General features: G+C 36.7%; 1 long non-coding RNA gene across 3 annotated transcripts in view; it reads right to left on the bottom strand.

Annotated features, from left to right (window-relative positions):
* Nucleotides 1-3,454: 3,454 nt before the first annotated feature.
* Nucleotides 3,455-19,845, bottom strand: part of LOC147398095 (uncharacterized) — a 28,823-nt gene continuing 12,432 nt past the window's right edge. The window contains exons 3-4 of one of the 3 annotated variants that reach the window (XR_015179751.1): nt 12,521-12,640; nt 3,455-3,919 (exon numbers count right to left, since the gene is read on the bottom strand). This is a non-coding gene — a long non-coding RNA (uncharacterized LOC147398095). Of the gene's footprint in view, nt 3,920-4,592; nt 11,028-12,520; nt 12,641-19,845 lie in introns of those variants that run through there. The other 2 variants (XR_015179750.1, XR_015179752.1) reach the window with 2 other exon arrangements.

Raw genomic sequence — 19,845 nt, 5'->3', positions numbered from 1 at the left:
GGATATTTTGTAATAAAATTGATAGGGGGTATTTTTTTAATTTCATATGCAAGTAAATGTATGATGCAATGTACTTTCGTGAATTCATACGCATGTTATTGCAGTGAATACTGAGGATCATTTTATAATTTATAAGTTTCTCTGATGAGGTGTATTTTTTGCATTTCAATAGACAACTTAATGCATCTTGGAGGACAAGTATTTTCATAATTTATGTGCAATATTACTTTAACAAGTACTTAGGATATTTTTATAACTTGATTAATTTCCTTGACAAGGGTTATTTTAGTAAATTTTATATGCAGAGGTTGGAGTCATAATTTTGCAAATGATAAGTAGCTTTTTTCCTCCAAACCATTTGCTGAAATATTGAAAAGCTCCGAAGGGCGTAAACTCCAGTTCCTATAGTTTACTGGAAAAAAAACCACCCTGCAAAACCCTAGATTATTGCTTACTGCTCCTTAAAAGACGAAACAATAACAACAAATGAAAATCACTAAACCAGTCTGCATGAAATTCAACAATAGAGAGACAAAAAATAATATTATCCAACTTTTGGCACTCGTTTATGGCGTTATGGCCCTTAGGACATTTCTTTCTGGCATTCGTCAAGTCATTTTCATCGTGGTACTATTAATCACTCTTTTCGGCACATCATAGGCCTCACCATCAGATGCCGAATCCACTGAATAGGAATCCCTTGATCTGAGAAGGAAGGTCTTAGGAACAAAGGGTCAATTTAATATGAGATGACAGAACTACACTTGATATAAGGCCAAAAAACCGTTAGGGGCTCAAGATCCCTTACTAGTAAAGGGGGTACTGACTTGCTGTTGGCTCAATCTTGGATGAGCAAGAGTGTAAGCTCAACACAAAATACACTTGAATGTTCACTAATACCATTCAAAATGATTGCAAATACACTGCCAAAGGGCATCAAACGAAAAGGATCCTTTCAAGAAAGATTTTTGAGAATCAGATTCCATACCAACATAAAAAAACTGGAGGAAGAACGAGTAATTGCCACACTATGGGGATGCATGCAGAGGAGAATCGCTAATAGTCCATATGCAAAAACAAAAGGGAAAACTAAGGGTGTTAGCCTTAACTATGACTAATGCTCCTGTGTAATGGAACAAAGATATACTATTACCATAAGACAACCTAACATCAAAAATACTTTTTTTAAATACAACAAGAATAATTACAGAAGCCAAACACTTACATCACTCCATTACAATGAGGAGAAAGGAGAAAATGAAATCATTGGAGGACAGTATGTACTTACAAATCAAGGTCCATCTTTGTGGAATTTGACATCTATTTGTGCTCCGTCAAATTTAGGGGATGCTTTTCTAATAATCTTAGTTGTGGTGAATCTACTAGCATTTTCATTAAAAATGCCTATGTGAAGATGGTTCCCTTCGCTCGCGTGTTGTTCCTTTGCCACAATGTTGTTTCTAAGAATTTAGGTGATCCATGCAAATTATTTGCAATGCTCATTAGTATTGTGTAACCAAACACCAATAGAATTGATTTTAGAAAATTATTTGCATTTGCAACATACCAAGCCCGACCTTAATATAGAAAATTTACAGTTAAGAAAGAGAGTTGCTACTGGCACACCAACTTTTACTTATCACACTCCAATTAAAAATCACGGAAATTAATGAAAGGAAACTTACTTAATAGTCTTTGGGGCTAACTTTTCTTTCAATTAGTCCTTGACTTTTTCTAGTTATTAAAATAGTCCATTTTGTAAATCTCTCTTTAAAAATAGTCCCTGATCCCTACTTTGGACATTTCTCACAATTGAAATGTCAAAATTGCCTTAACCATTCAAACTCACCATTTTCGTCCACAAAAATTGGATTTTTGACATCCCGGTTGATTTTTGGAAACTCCGTTATAATGAAAATGATTTGAGAAGGAAGAAGAAGGCATTTTCAAGAATTTGTTTTATTTTTTTCAAGCATTTTGAAGATATATATAAAAAACTAGAGGTTTTTTAATTGTTTTGCTTCCTTTTTGAATTAAAATAAATTAAGGATGATTCTTTTGGTTTGAAATCATCTACACACTCAAGTCGTTATGTCAAGTTTCAAGTCAATTTTTCCATGTATTTTAGTTGAAAAAACAAGAAAAAATGAAATTGGTGATTACAACATTGAGGTCGACAATTTTTTAAGTATTGTCAACCTCAACAATAATTTTTTTTTTTATTATCGACCTAGAAAATAAAAAAAACTGGTGAGGTCGACAATAATTTAAAAAAAATTGGTGACCTTAGCAACAATTTTTTATTAAGATGTCGACCTCGACAATAAAAATATTGAACTCAAAAATAAAAATTGTTGACCTCGATGAAGTAAAAGCTACCTGTTTTCATTTTTTTTTCGAGTAAATTACATGGAAAAGTCGACTTAAAACTTGGCATAACTTGTGTCGATAATTTCAAATCAAAAGAACCATCCTCGATTGATTTTCATCCAAAAAGGAAGCAAAACATTTTAAAAAAATCCTACTTTTTTACATTCATCAAAATGCATGAAAAAAAAAATTCCTTGAAAATGGCTCTTCTTACTTTTCAAATTCTTTTCATCAGAATGGAGTCTCCAAAACTCGATCGGAATGTTGGAAATCCAATTTTTTTGGACGAAAATAGCGAGTTTGAATGGTTAGAGCAATTTCAACATTTCAAACGTGGGAAATGTCTAGAGGGGGATTTAGGGATTGTTTTGAAAAAAGGGATTTACTAAATGGACTATTTTGATAACCCACAAAAGTCAAAGACTAAATAGAAGAAAAGTTAGCACCAAGGACTATTAAGTAATTTCCCCATAAATGAATGGTTGAGAATAAGTATAATTTGGGGTGCCAATAGAAATTCTCTCATTTCTTTTTTCTAGATTTCAATTTTTTGGTGTTCAAGATTTTATATAAGCCTAATCATAATTGTAAACAATTACAATTATTGTTTGAAAGTATAATAATGTTTTGTAACATTGAGATTATAACGTGAGTCAAACCTTTGTAATATTTAAAGTGTTTTAATCTTTAATTTAGGAGTGATAAATAATTCAATAAATTGGAATGTAATAAGTAAAAGTTGGAGTGCCATTAGCAGCTCTCTTAAGAAAAATTAGGTCGGACTACAATGATAATTAACCATTTTTGTAAGAATAGTGATTTTATGACTCCCTCCCATTGCATATTCAAAATACTCTCATGACGTGGCATGTGAGAGAACCATAGATCTTTACTCCTCATGGTACACAACTGCACATATTTATGTGGATGTGTAGATGTGTATTCCGGGACTTAAAATCTATGATTCTAGCACATGCTACCTCAGGAGATTATTTTGAGTATGCCATGTGGGAGAGTCAGATTATCACAACTCTTTTTATAAATTTTCGAAACCTTATGGCACTATAATTCCACCATCTTTTTGGTAAGGTATAAATTAAAAAAAAATTCATTTCCACAATAAAGTATGATATAGATTATATAGTTCATAGAGAAAAATAAACACACTTTTTACATAAACAAGGTAATACATATACAGTGACATAGTCATTCAAACAACAGTACTTCCATCTACAACGTAGCTATTTTTTTTTTTGTGATAGGGCCAAGGAAGACATGACAGACGAGACTAAAGCACCTAAGAATGCATTTTTTGTGATAGGGCCAAGGAAGACATGACAGACGAGACTAAAGCACCTAAGAATGCAAGGAGAACTAAACATGCACAAACGGTAGCAATGTCAAAGAAATTGTCGACCTTCGAGCCTATTCGGGTAACGTTTGTGCTGTATGGTACAAGTGCATTAATTAAGTCGTCATTGCTCTTCTTAAGGTCAATAGTTGCACCAAATGCTGCACCAACACCAGTAGCTTATAGAGAGGAAATTACCTGCTCAAATCCAAGTTAAGCCTCATGTGTAAAAATATTTAAAAAGTGTAGGGAGGTAAATTGTAAAGAAAATTTTAACGGGTTGATTGAAAAAACTAATATAAACATCAGCAAATAATTACTATGATAATTAAAGCTAAAATGAGTAATTAGAATCAATCCAACTCATACTTCATGGTATTTGAGCACAATTTTCATACCCCAGTAAAAAATATTTCGTTAAAATTTTATTTTCTTCAATAAAAACTCTACTTTACTCTATACCTCTACAAATCTCAGTAAACCATACAGTTACATTTCACGATCTCACCGTTTTTAACCCCAAGATGCAATAATGGATTTCATAGATAGTCGGTGACCACCAAATAAAAAATATGTACCATGGACATTTTATAATAATATCAACAATTAATCAATGAGATCAGGGGATGATTTTAAAAGTAGCCAAGCTCACGTTTCCTTTATTCAAAAGACTATAAGATTGCAAAGGGATTTAGGCCAATGTGGAATGAATTAGAATGAGGTGTACTGTGATACACCAAATCATTTTTTATGAAGATTAAGTAGAATATGATTAGATTAGGTTTCCTAGTACTATCTAGAGTTTGTTTTTTATTTGGGATTACATTCTATTTTATCTATAAACTCTTTTAGTATTTATTTTAAGAGTCTTGATGAATACATAGAGTTTTGGATACGTGACTGATGTGATAAGAGCACAGAATCATATATCTATTTCGTCGGGACACACAAAATAAAGATCTGCGGTTATGTGCCCTTGTCATGTAAACCACATACCCAAAATCTCGTGTATTCATCATTATTCTTATTTTAAATCAATTGAGAGAATCAACCCAATTCCATTCTTCTACGGTTCTCAAAAATGATGACTACAACTTTGACATCAGTCTTCTAAAAGAGAGTAAAAGAAAATTACCTTAATACCCTCATCTTCAACCTCTATGATAATCTTTTTTTTAACCTATTCGACCTTGTGTTTAATCCATCACCTTCGACCTCTTGCCAAGAAACCCTTGATTTTTTTATATATTAAAAATACGTGATTTTCAGCTTTTTGAAAATCTTTTCTTGTTCTTGTGGTTTGAAGGAGATAGATAAAGCCATAAGGTTTTGAATACGAGGTTTCAAAATGATGGGTATTGAATGTAAATTTTTTTTAGGGGTTTAAGCTAGAAGTAAAAGACAAGGACTCCTAGGCCATTTTTTATTAGTCTCTTAGAAAAGCAATCAAAGGGTATGTCCTTAATTTGAAAATATAGGATATCTCAAAAATCAAAATGAAAAAATATTTAAAAAGGAATATTAATATATATTTGAAAAAAGAATTAAATTTTCAGAATTTGTAATAATGACATCAAACCCCCTATTTGAGGAGGGTGTGCAATCAGAACCTCAACAACTATTGAGCGATTGGTCTTGAAATTTGAAAAGTCGGAAGCAACAAAATTACCCTTAAAATAATATTAAAAAAATAACCAAAAAATATGGAGGCAGAGGTACCAAAACCCAAACAAGTAATAAGTGATTTTGCTCACACTTTTCAAACTTTAAAGTCGTGTAGTGTGCAACGAAAACCCGAACAACTATTAAGCAATTGTTCTCCAAGAAGGGCTTTTCCAAAATGAGTGGCAAAATGTGTAGAGAAATTTTGTAGACATCAAAATTGAAATGGGTCCTTGTCGTTTTCTAAATTAACGAAAGTCCCTTAAATTAAAATTGGGCCCATAAGTTTAAATTGGGGCCATTGATTGGGACGGGACACATATAGTTTGGATCTGGGCTTTCGCAGATAAAGCCCATAATCTAAATAAAAATCAAATGATCCACACATTAAATATGGGGCCCTACACCCAAACAAATGAGTTCGGCCCAATAATGATCCATGAAATCCTTAAAATTGTATTTAGACAAACTTAGCCTTTGAAATAAACCAATCAAACCTCTTTAAGTTAGGGTATAATTGGAAAGCTAAATTATCTTTAAGTTTATAAATACAAGAACCTCTCTCATCGAGAGGGGATCTAGATCATTTTCTCTCAGAAGACAGAAGCTCTCCCTCTAGAGAAGAAGAAGCTCTCAAGCCCTCCTCTAGAGATAAAATAAGGTTCTTCAGAGATCCGGACTCCGATTAAAGAGAAGATCAAGTATAAAGCCCTTCTCCGGAAGTCAAGAAAACATTCTCAACTGATAAAGCGCGAAGGTCGGAGAAAAGAACATCTACAGAAGCCTCTATAGAAGATTAATCACAAAGCAAAGACATTGTCAAAGCATCATTCTCAATCGATAAAGCATGAAGCACGAAGAGAAGAAAAGTTACATACGTCATCACTATTTTGTATTTGACTGTTAATCAGAGGAAACACTAAGATCTGTATCTCCTTTTTATCAAAAATCAATAAAATCATTTGCGATCATATTTCACGAATCTCGAGGTAGATCGATTGAAATTTATTGTCGACAAATTTCTAGCACGCTCGATGGGACAATCTCAACTTCTCATCTTTCAATTAACTACAAGAACATCAACTAAAGCATCGATGGCATCTTGTAACGTCAACGCTATCGCATTTGCCGTTACTGAGAAAGGTAAGAAAATCCTTTCTTCCAATCTTGAATCTGCTCATGTTATTAGTCGCGATCATCATGTGACACGAACAATGACAAAAACTGGTGGATCCAAGCTAGTGGAGCCTCTCCAGCATCACTCCAAGAAACGTGTCACAAAAACGGCACTTACCACGAAAGAATCATGGGCGGACGTGGAAGAAGACAACTCGTCAGATTCTGGATCTGATTCGAAGTCAAGCGAGGGATCGTCTAGATCTTTATCGATCATTTCTCCGTCACAAACTTATACATCCATTAGAGCAGTGATGACAGCTGGTGCGCTAACGATGGAGGAAGAAGTTGCTCAGTGGCAGACACCATCAACAAGTTAACAAAAGCAATGGAAGACAAATATATTCAAATTGCAACTCTCGCCAGCCGTTTGGAGCAGAAAGACAAAGAGAATGAGTCGAGTGTTGAACCCTCACATCCTCTAGGATTCACCCCTGAAGCATATGCGACTTCGCACGAAGAAGAACAACGAGCTGACTATTCTTGTTCACGAAAAGCTACTCGAAATCCACCACAAGGGTCTGTTGCTTCGTTTTCCATTCAACAACTGCAAGCAATGATTACTGACACCATTCGTGCTCAGTATGGGAGCATGCCACAATCTTCATTGATTTATTCTAAACCCTACACTCAACGCATCGAACAAATGCGTCTTTTGGCAGGATATCAACCACCAAAATTCTAACAGTTCGAAGGAAAAGACAATCCAAAGCAGCATATTACCTACTTCATTGAAACTTGCAACAACGTCGATACATTCAGGGATTTTACGATGAAACAATTCGTTCGCTCCTTCCACGGCAATGCATTCGATTGGTACACTAATTTGGAACCTAACTCAATAGACAGTTGGGATCAATTTGAAAGAGTATTTCTTGGCCGCTTCTACAGTACTAGAAGAACAGTGAGTATGGTAGAACTCACCGTTGTCAAACAAAAGAAGGATGAACCGGTTATCGAGTACATCGAGCGATGGAGAAATCTTTCTCTCAACTGCATGGATCGACTCTCTCAATCTTCTACTATCGAGATGTGTGTTCAAGGGATGCACTGGCAACTCCTTTACATCTTGAAAGGAATCAAGCCACACACTTTCGAAGAGCTAGCTACTCGAGCTCACGACATGGAGCAAAGTATAGCTGTGCATCAGACTTCACGACCAAGCGAGCATCGAAGACAGGAAAAGAAGGATGTCAAGTCCTTCAAAACTAAAGAAGTCTTGTCTACCATCACCAGCAAACCTGTCAAAATCACAGGTAAAAGAAGAGAAGATCAGCCACGAGCTGATTCAACACAAGAAAAAGGAAAATCTTGAAAAAACTCTTAAAGAGCTTGAGGCAAAAGAGTACTCTTTTTCTTATGCTGATGTCTTGGGCATGTTCAAAGAGTTGCTAAAATTAAATCTCATTGGACTTCCAGTGCCCAAACAACCTGAGGAAGCAGGTCGCGACAATGATCCGAAATATTGTCGCTATCATAGGGTGATTAGTCACCCGATTGAAAAATGCTTCGTCTTCAAAGAGAAGATTATGGATTTGGTACGTCAAGGAAAAATTGAACTTGACTATGTCGAAAATGTTGCTACTTCCAACATGACCTCTGTCACTTTTGGATCTTTTGATCCAATATTCTTGGCAAATCAGTATGATACGCAGACTCCATTTTCTCAGATCACCAAAGTTTTACCTAAACCATCACAACTCATATTCGTACATTCCGATGTTGAAAAAGCCCATCCTACGTTGAGGGAAGGCCAAATCAAAGAAAAATCATCACATTTCTTACTTCACTTCAACAAGGACCACAATCTTATCCGACTTCAAATTCAAAGTCAAGTATCTCACAGTCTACTTCAGTTAATGACGAAGGGTGGACAGTTGTCACTCGTCGAAAAAGACGTCCTACACACATGCCGACTATTTCTACTTCAAAGTCAAAGAGAAAGAGAAGAAAGTCAAAATTAAATATAGGATCGAAGAAATGAAAGAGGACAATAAAGAAGAAGGTTTTTTGAGTTCCGCCCGCAGATCCTGAAGACATCCTTCAGCAACTGCCCCGTGTACCTGTTACTCTTATAAAAATCTTACCCAATAAGCTCTTGAAGGAAATTTGCACGGTGTCATGTCATCAAGTGGAAGCGGAAATGCTAGAAGTTAATATTGATGATAAGTCCAAAGAACATCCTACTACTTCCAATGATGGAGATCAACGACTTGAGAAAGACAATAACACCTCGAAGATAAAAGATTCATAGGTCGACTTGCATTTGTCCAGTGAATTCCAAAAAGTTCAACTTACTTCAAAGCAAAGCTTAATTGATTCAAAATAGGAAGTTCAACCTGACATAAATCCACAACAAGACAATATGTGTATGGCCACAATTATCTTCACTGATGAGGATCTCCAATTGGGGTCTTGACCTTACAATAGGCCGCTTTACGTCACAGGATATGTGAGGTAGAATAAAATTCAAAGAATTCTCCTAGATTGTGGTTCTGCGATCAATATCATGCCAATTCGTACCATGAAACAAGTTGGGATCTCGTCGGATCAACTTACTCGTAGTAAGTTAATGATCCAACGCTTCAACTTGGGTGGTCAGAAAGCTATCAGCATGATAAGAGTCAAGCTTTCTATCGCAGATTTGGAGTCAACAACGCTCTTCCACGTAATTGATTATAAAACTTCATATCACTTGCTTCTCGATCTACCATGACTACATGAAACTGAAGTAGTACCATCCACGTTACATCAATGCTTCAAGTATTACCAAGATAGTGTACAGAAACGTGTAATAGCAGAAGATCAACCGTTTGACAAGGCATAAACGTATTTTGCAGATGTGAAATTTTATTTTGGAGGGGACGTCATTTAAGAAGTACTTCTAATTTCGGTACCTCCTTCTAGCAAGCAAAAACTCGACAAAGGAAAGCATACTATGACTGATACCGAGGAGATTTCTCCTAGTCCTCCGCTTCAGAAAGAACGTAGTAAGAAACAAGAACTAGAAACTCGACAGATCAAGGTGGGCACTATCTTCCCAATAAAAGTATGAGTTGGAGACACCAGCTGTGCGAACCAAATACGGAGGTCCAAAGTCAGCATCAATGCTACCAAATAGTCCCCGAGGAAAATGAAGTCCAACCCACCCAAACAAGTAATGAAGAGGACAATAACTCGTGGAAACACCTACAACTTTCTGTGTTTTCATACCCCAATAGGTCTGAGTTAGACTTTTGTACAAACAACACAGAAGTGGAGGCACCAAGCTGAATGTAGTACCTCGGGCCATCAATGCTGCTACCTTAAAAGTACCCGAACGAATAAGATCACTATCCTCACAAGGAAGAATAAAACAACACAACCACAAAGAAAGGTATGCAGCTATCATAGCTTCATCCTCAACATTCTGATTTCCAGAAAAATCGAGCCTGATAAATGGATTTTCTCTCTCTTTACGATCTCCCTTAGCCAAAGTAACTCAAGAAGAAAAAGGTCTCCGTAATTTTGTTCTAGGATGCTGATGGCCACTACGATCAAAGTAAAATGATCTTGCCCTTTCTTTATACTCTACCGTCAAACGAGGATTAGAAATTCGTTTAGCTTTGGTGTATCAAAAATCAAGCCATTCACTATGGCTAGCACAATTACTCCCCTTTTCAAAAATCAGTAAAGCATATGCTTTGAACAGATACTGGCAAGAAAGAGGAAGCCTTGAAACATTGTTGCAACCCATGAATTCATCAAAACTAGGCACTACTTCTTCATAATACTCACCTGTGATAGAAAGTCCAAAAATCTTCTGCATTTCCTAGAAAGAAATGCCAACTTCCTCACGACCTGTCACAAAAGTGTTAGTCTTAGGACGTCAAAACTCACATAAAGCTCGATATATGCCATTAGGACGACTGTACTCCTTACTAGCTGCAATATAACTTCACTAAGAGAAGCTGTTGATTTTTTGCTCTGCAGTTTATGGCTCACATCCAAACTTCAGTCCCAAAAATCACTGAGATATCGAATATCACCTCGAGGTTCAATATCTGACCCCCATCGAGTAAAACGTTGCATGATTTTCTACGTCAAAACAGCCTGTAGACAATTGTGAGTTTGGTCATGTGTGGAGGATGACATAAAGATGGCTGATGCTCCGTATCAATCTCATCTTTAGGGAGTAAGTCAGCTGTTGGAAGATATTCACTTAAAGCTGTCATATCAAGTGATGTGTCTCTTTCTGTATCTTGCGCCTTCAAAGGACCGGTCATCGGTATGTGCACAACAAGCTTCAACTCCACAGATGAAATGTTCCCTCTTCTTAAACGATCGGCTGTAATAACATGGGGAAAACAAAGCCATTTTCCCTTGTGAGAATGATCTGCAGGATCATCTACCCAACCTTTATGCGGTAAGTTCTGTTTGGAACGGTTCTTATTCCTTAAACCTTTGGAAAGAATGTCTCTAGCCATCTCTGTGAAAGAAAAAAAGAGACTAAATACACTTATTCAAAAAAAAATAATAATAATAGCATGTCTCATTAAATACTAGGGTGACATTGATTAGAGATATAGAAGAGTATGAAAAAAAAATCATCATACTCAATAATGTTTTGGCGCTAGAGTTTGGCCACCTGACTGTACAAATAATTCGTCGCATGGTTCTTATATCCAGTTGACGTTTGTCAGCCAGTTGACGTCATCCACTCTTAAGCATTACTGATAAACATTTGCTTTAGAGGTTAGCCAATTAGCTGGACAAATAGTTCATCGTATGGATCTTCTACGTACATAAAGTTTGCATACCGCAATTCTTTTAGCCAGTTGACGTCATCCACTCCTAAACATTATTGATAAATAGTTACTTTAAAGGTTAGCCAACTAGCTGGACAAATAGTTCGTCGTATGGATCTTCTACGTACATAAAGCTTGTGTACCGCGATTCTTTTAGCCAGTTGACGTCATCCACTCTTAAGCATTACTGATAAACAATTGCTTTAGAGGTTAACTAACTAGCTGGACAAATAGTTCGTCGCATGGATCTTTTACATGCATAAAAGTTGCGTACTGCGATTCTTTTAGCCAGTTGACGTTTGTCAACCAGTTGACATCATCCATTCCTAAGCATTACTGATAAACAGTTGCTTTAGAGGTTAGCCAACTAACTGGACAAATAGTTTGTCGCATAGATTTTCTACGTGCATAAAGCTTGCGTACTGCGATTCTTTTAGCAAGTTGACATCATCCACTCCTAAGCGTTATTGATAAATAGTTGTTTTAGAGGTTAGTCAACTAGCTGGACAAATAGTTCGTCGCATGGATCTTCTATGTGCATAAAGTTTGCGTACTGCGATTCTTTTAGCCAGTTGACGTCATCCACTCCTAAGTACTACTGATAAACAGTTGTTTTAGAGGTTAGCCAATTAGCTGGACAAATAATTCGTCGCATGGATCTTCTATGTGCATAAAACTTGCGTACCGTGATTCTTTTAGCCAATTGAAACTTGTCAACTAGTTGACGTCATCCACTCCTAAGCATTACTAGTAAACAGTTGCTTTAGAGGTTAGCCAACTAGCTGGGCAAATAGTTCGTCGTATGGTTCTTCTACGGATACATCTTTCATCACGTAACACTTTTGACAATTTAACATTGTCCACCGTTAAGCAGACTAACAAATAGATGCTCTAGAAATTGGCAAATTAGCATGTACAAATCCTACATTACGTGATTCTTCTAGCTAGTCGGTGTTATCTACCCTTGAGTACTACTGATAAATAGATGTTTTGGAAACTAGCCAGATCAAATAAAATAGAAATCTATTGTTCAGTTGCTGACCCATCATAAGTTTGGAGCATTCTACATAGATAATAGCGCACCACAAATTCTTGTGATATTACGACAATTTAGCATGCAAAAAAAAAAAAAAACATGTTAAAGCAAATCCATGCGTCAAGAATACCTAAATACCTATAAAGCAAATTCTTGATGATTGTCCGAAGAAAGATGAACTCAAAATCTAAAGCTGTCTTTTCGAGAAGTTTGTGCTTGTGCAATTGTTCGCAAAGTATCAAAGAAATTTGTGCCGCCCTATGAATTAGAAACAATAACAATAATAATAATATGTTATTTGCTTCATCAAGGGTGTCAAAATGGATGACTACCGTAATCCCAAATAAAAATTAGGTTCTTACAATCTTGTCCTCTACTTCTATTTGACTTCGGTTATGCTTTGGAAGATCACAATGTATGATCAATTGGGAAGATTTGAAATCTTACTAATGCTAGTAAGTGTTTTGTTGAAAAGAAAGAGAACCAAAGAATAAGAAGTTTTGATTGGTTCAAGAATTATTTTTTTTACCATCGATTTAGACCTCTTATAATTCTAAAGGTATTGATACCAGCCGATTTACATCGTGCTTGGGGCGGTGCTTTTAAAGGATGCCAGGAAAGTATGTAATAAAAGGTCACACTAAAAGGAGGGGTTACAGGTGCATGAACGATACAAGTAGATCAGGGGCCATGGCCCTGTTTATTTTATTTTTTATTTTTAAATAAATTTTAAAGAGAACAGAATAAAAAAAGGTTGCCCTTTACATATAGTGCTGCTACAAAGGAAGAATTAAAAAAAAAATTCTGAAAAGATATAGGAAGAGTGTTCATGTGTTCATCTAAGCAAATTGGATCAGTGAGTGTGTGCGTGCGTGCACATATCACGTGTGTGGCTGTGTGTATAGGTGTAGAACAACCCCTATTTATGCATGTAGGCACCAAAATTTTGAGGAGGCCTTTACAAATTTTATAAATAAAAAAATCCTTAATTTTATTAATGGACCTCAAACCCAAATTGAGTCCATCAAATGGGAACGTGCCTCTTACAAGCCTGGATTTTAGGTTTTCGCAGATAAAGCCCATGATTCAGTAAATACAAGTGATCCACACATTAAAATATTGGGCCTTACACCAAAACAAATGAGTTCGGCCCAATAATAATCCATAAAACCCTTAAAATTGAATTTGGACAAATTTAGCCTTTTAAATAAATCAATTAAACTTCTTTAAATTCGGGGTATAATTGGAAAGCTAAATTACTTTTAAGTCTATAAATACAAGAGCCTCTCTCATTGAGAGGGGATCTGGATCACTTTCTCTCAGAAGACAGAAGCTCTCCCTCTAGAGAAGAAGAAGCTCTCAAGCCCTCCTCCAGAGACAAAGCAAGGTTCTTCAGAGATCCGGACTCCGACTAAAGAGAAGATCAAGCATAAAGCCCTTCTCCGGAAGCCAAGAAAACCTTCTCAACCGATAAAGCGCGAAGCCCGGAGAGAAGAAAATCTACAGAAGCCTCTACAGAAGATCAAGCACAAAGAAAAAGCCAACGTCAAAGCATCCTCCTCAGCCGATAAAGCGCGAAGCTCGGAGAGAAGAAAAGTTATATACGTCATCACTATTTTTGTACTTGACTGTTAATCAGAGGAAATACTGAGATCTGTATCCACATTTCATCAAAAATCAATAAAATCATTTGCGATTATCTTTCACGGATCTCGAGGGAGATCCGTTGAAATTTATTGTCAACAAAAAATTTGTCGACAATAAATTTCAACGGATCTCCCTCGAGATCCGTGAAAGATAATCGCAAATGATTTTATTGATTTTTGATGAAATGTGGATACAGATCTCAGTGTTTCCTCTGATTAACAGTCAAGTACAAAAATAGTGATGACGTATATAACTTTTCTTCTCTCCGAGCTTCGCGCTTTATCGGCTGAGGAGGATGCTTTGACGTTGGCTTTTTCTTTGTGCTTGATCTTCTGTAGAGGCTTCTGTAGATTTTCTTCTCTCCGGGCTTCGCGCTTTATCGGTTGAGAAGGTTTTCTTGGCTTCCGGAGAAGGGCTTTATGCTTGATCTTCTCTTTAGTCGGAGTCCGGATCTCTGAAGAACCTTGCTTTGTCTCTGGAGGAGGGCTTGAGAGCTTCTTCTTCTCTAGAGGGAGAGCTTCTGTCTTCTGAGAGAAAGTGATCCAGATCCCCTCTCAATGAGAGAGGCTCTTGTATTTATAGACTTAAAAGTAATTTAGCTTTCCAATTATACCCCCAATTTAAAGAAGTTTAATTGATTTATTTAAAAGGCTAAATTTGTCCAAATCCAATTTTAAGGGTTTTATGGATTATTATTGGGCCGAACTCATTTGTTTTGGTGTAAGGCCCAATATTTTAATGTGTGGATCACTTGTATTTACTGAATCATTGGCTTTATCTGCGAAAACCTAAAATCCAGGCTTGTAAGAGGCACGTTCCCATTTGATGGACTCAATTTGGGTTTGAGGTCCATTAATAAAATTAAGGATTTTTTTATTTATAAAATTTGTAAAGGCCTCCTCAAAATTTTGGTGCCTACAAATGCCCCCTCAAGGATGTATTATTTGATACATAGCTAGCAATGATGCATTCTTGATCACCTTAACTAGTAATTGATATGCTTTGGTGAATGTGCCAACATTTTTGTTTTTTTTTTTTTTTTTTTGTTTTTTTTTTTTTTTTTTTGATCCGACGTGTTCCTCTAACAAGCTTTATAACCGAGTTGCCTCAATATTCATTCGAGTTGAGTTGATATGGACTCACAATGGCCTGAATCAATAGAGATTGTCCCCTGAAATACCGATCACCTTCTTTTAGAGGCTTGGAGATATTCAATCAGATCATGGTTTTAGATGCCATTAGGCGAGCTCAAGTTAATAAGTCCAGACTTACTCAAAGAGTATTTTGAAATCCGATTGAAACCATGGACCTCTTTCACTTAATCACCAACAACAGGAGAGGCGACTTCAAGAAGGACTCTCCTTCAATAAACAGAGCGCACGACTGTTGTTGACGATGCCTCATTGATCATGTTGACAAACTACGAATATGACAACAAAGATGGATTTTTTTTTTTAATGGCATTTCCATCTAAGTCAAACATTATGATCCATATTTTTTGACTTGATCTTCGCTAAGATTTACTTGGCAAATTGAGAGCATCTAATCTCTGAGAAATTATCAACGTGCAATTTCAATTTGCAATCTTTATTCAAATTCCTTCGAGATTTTAAGGGAAACAAACGTTTGGCTTAGAATTGCTTAGACCTTCAAACCTTAAATATTTGAGCATTGTAGGCTGATTCACCTCAATTGTTGGAGTTGAATAAAAACTACAAAGGCCCATTGGACCCAAATGCTTAGTCCCATAATTTGATGCACCCTAGGTGCATAGGATCAAAACCATTTGATTACTTTACAACAACTAAAGAGTACTTGCAGGTTATGACTCTGAAATTGGACTCTTATAAGAGACAAAATTTTGTCACAAGAGACAAGGTAGTGGTCATTAAAGAAACCAAAGGAATTTTGAATTATTTAACTGATTGTTCAGTTACAATAAGCTTATGCGACTGTATCTCAACTTCAACACGCCACTGTGTGGCTTTCAGTCCATTGAAATTTTATTGCAACGGAACATTGGGGTGGAAAGTTGGGGTGCCGATATAAAACTGGAGTTTAATAAGTAAAAAGTATGGGTGTTGATATGATTTATATCCAAACTAAAACCCGAATGTTTCTTTCATGTTCTCTTCGATTGGAATCAATATTTCATCAGAGAAGACAGCTTTCAAATCCTTCATCCGGATCAACCGAAGGTGCCTAAGCGAGCTTTTGCTTCGAGGAGTTAGCCGTAGAATCGAAATCTAAACGTTTAGGTCTCCATCTTCGCCGATCCGGTTCAACGGTCCTAGCAATTGCAGGCGTTGCTTCAAAGGGTAAGGATGAAGGCATTTCTAGCTTCCTAGCTTGTTAATCCTTCTCGAATCTTGATGGATTTCGTCTCTCTCTTGCTTTTCGACGAAACCTTGAAGTGTTTCTCCGAGCTCTCTGATCGTCTCCATGGTTTTCGGCGGCTCTCGATCGTTCTTTTTCAAGCTTTCTTTTGCTTTGCTTCTTCCTCTTCTTGATCTGAGATCCGGTTTAAACCCAGAATTGAAGAAAGGTTTGAACGTATATATATGTTTTCGATCATTCTTGTTTGAGTTTTGGGGCTGATCTTGAGAAGTTCCACCATCGCATTCTTGACTGAGTCACCTCAGAATTAATTGAGTCCAGTTGCGCGTACTCACACTGGGCCGAGAACTTTTTTTTTTTTTTTTTTTTTTTTTTTTTTAACTTCACATTATCAGGAGATTTATTTCATTAGGAAATCTTTTAAAATCGATTCCTAACTTAGATAAAAGATTTGGAATCGAAATCTTCGATCAGACTTTTCTTCCAATTAAAACTCTTAACTTATGCAAAATTGGATCCGCAACTCCTTCCCATTCTTTCTTCTTTTATTTAACCTCTCTCCTCTAAACAGAGTTTTAGTTTCCTACAAACTCCACAACGAGTCCGAAAAACATTCGAACTCCAGTCTTCTCATTAATAGAGCGCACCACCAACGAGAGTTTTAATTCGACACATCACGTCTCATTGATGAGGGCTCTGTCTTCTTATAAATACAACCCAAGACTGCTACCAGTGATGGTTGATTCCTGAAGAGATTTGCAGCGAGTGTTTTTTTAATTCGACACATCAGATCTTATTGAAGAAGGCTATATTTTCTTATAAACAAAACACAACACAGATTCTTGGAAGGGGTTTGCAACGGTTCATAGGAGTGACGTTTACATCAGATCATATGTAAGTGATCTCTCCCTAATATCTGCCAAAGGAATCCTCATCCCATTTTTATTGGAAAGGGTTGTTTGTAGGTTCTTTCCAAGTTTTTGCTTCTTTCTTCTTGTATTGCTGTAATCCAAGGAAAGTTTTTTTTTTTTTTTTTTTTATAGCTTTTAAAACCATTTCTTCCTTTCCAGAAATTTTTTTTTTTTTTATTTAATTGTCTCAGGGCTGAAATTGAGGGATCCATATCCAACAATTTTGATGTTGTAACAGAGATCACGTTCATGAGCAAGTTGTGTTCCTTTCTCTCCTACATGAACTACCCATGTTAATGGTAATGATGAGGAGGTGACAACATTGATTTTTTTTTCAAGTAAATAATAATATGGCAAAGATGTAGTGCACCATAGAGGCAGGCCAGATCATAACTTTTGGGGATGTTGAAGTAAATGGTAATGTTGAAGAGACCTAACAGAGCATAATTTTGGGGAGAAGGAAGTCATGATTCTGTTGGCATATCTGATTTCTTCATCAGAACAACAAGGCTCACTTCTCATGGGTCCTGGAATACAGACATGAACATATAGTATGTGCAATCCCCAATTTTTCATTTAAAAAAAAAAAGGTTGCATCGGCTTCTCTTTTCATTGCTTTTGATAGTATTTCTAACATAGACTCGAAAGATTCCTTTGCTGCATTTGCTTCAGCATTAATACACTTGCCTAATGATCCTCCTATGAATATTGATGATTCTGAATTTCTTTCTTCATCTATCTCCAACACACGCGTAACTTTCTTAGGGATTGAAAGAACATCTGTACCTCTATTTCATATGTAGACGAGAATTCCATACATGGTATATGGAAGGATGATCATGAAATTCGTAGAAGAACCATGCGACGAACTCTTTGTCCAGCTAGTTGGCCAATCTCTAGCATAGCTGTTCATCAGTAGTGCTTAGGAGGTGACAACGTCAACTGGCTGACAAACGTCAATTGGCCAGAAAAATTACTTGAAGCAGGATTTGTTCAAACCGAAGAACCATGCGACGATCCATTTGTCCAGCTAGTTGGCCAATCTCTAGCATAGCTGTTCATCAGTAGTGCTTAGGAGGTGACAACGTCAACTGGCTGACAAACGTCAATTGGTCAGAAAAATTACTTGAAGCAGGATTTGTTCAAATCGAAGAACCATGCGACGATCCATTTGTCCAGCTAGTTGGCCAATCTCTAGCATAGCTGTTCATCAGTAGTGCTTAGAAGGTGACAATGTCAACTGGCTGACAAACGTCAATTGGCTAGAAAAATTACTTGAAGCAGGATTTGTTCAAAAAGAAGAACCATGCGACGATCTATTTGTCCAGCTAGTTGGCCAATCTCTAGCATAGCTGTTCATCAGTAGTGCTTAGGAGGTGACAACGTTAACTGGCTGACAAACGTCAATTGGCTAGAAAAATTACTTGAAGCAAGATTTGTTCAAACAGAAGAACCATGCGACGAGCTATTTGTCCAACTAATTGACTAATCGCTAAAGCAATTGTTCATCAATAATGCTTAAGAGTGGACAATGTCAATCGGTTGACAAACGTCAATTGGCTAAAGAATCACTTGAAGTAAGATTTGTTCATATAGAATAACCATGCAACGAGCTATTTGTCCAGCCGGTTGGCCAATCTCTAGCATAGCTGTTCATCAGTAGTGCTTAAGAGGTGACAACGTCAACTGGCTGACAAACGTCAACTGGCTAAAAAAATTACTTGAAGCAGGATTTGTTCAAGTAGAAGAACCATGCGACGATCTATTTGTCCAGTTAGTTGGTCAAGCTCTAAAGCAGTCATTTATCATTAGTGCTTAAGAGTGGACAAACGTCAATTGGCTAATCTCTAGCGTTATAGCACTATTGAACATGATGGATTTTTATTCATACTCTTATATACTTTTAGTCAATGTGACACTAGTATCTAGTAAGACTCTTTTTTTTTTTTTTTGAATAAATGTGTTTATTCTTTTCTTTTTCATTGAAATTTCGCAGAGATGGCGAGGGACACCCTTTCCAAAGGTTTAAGGAATAAGAATCGTTCCAAACGAAGCTTACCGCGTGAAGGTTGGGTAGATGACCATGCAGATCCTTCTCAGAAAGGAAAATGGCTTTGTTTTCCCCATGTTATGATATCTGGTCATTCAAAAAGAGGAAATATTTCATCTATGGAGCTGAAACTTGCAGTGCACACACCGATGACTGGTCCTTTGAAGGCACATGATACAGAAAGGGACACATCACTTGATTTGACAGCTTTGAGTAAATATCCTTCAACGGTTGACCTACTTCCTGGAGATGAGATTGATACGGAGCGTCAGCCATCTTTATGTCATCCTCCACATCATGATCGAACTCGTAATTGTCCACAGGCTGTTTTGGCACAGAAAATCATGCAACGTTTCACTCGATGGGGTTCGGATATTGAACCTCGAGGCGACATTCGATATCTCAGTGATTTTTGGGACTGGAGTTTGGATGTGAGCCATAAACTACAAAGCAGAAAGTCGACAGCTTCCCTTGGTGAAGCTATATTTGCAGCTAGTAAGGAGTACAGTCGTCCTAAT

Source organism: Akebia trifoliata, chromosome 7 (assembly GCF_017979445.1).
Source record: "Akebia trifoliata isolate Shusen 1 chromosome 7, ASM1797944v1, whole genome shotgun sequence".
NCBI classification, from domain to species: Eukaryota; Viridiplantae; Streptophyta; class Magnoliopsida; order Ranunculales; family Lardizabalaceae; genus Akebia; species Akebia trifoliata.
Note: the sequence above shows the minus strand (reverse complement) of the source record. Positions and strands in the feature narration are given on the sequence as shown.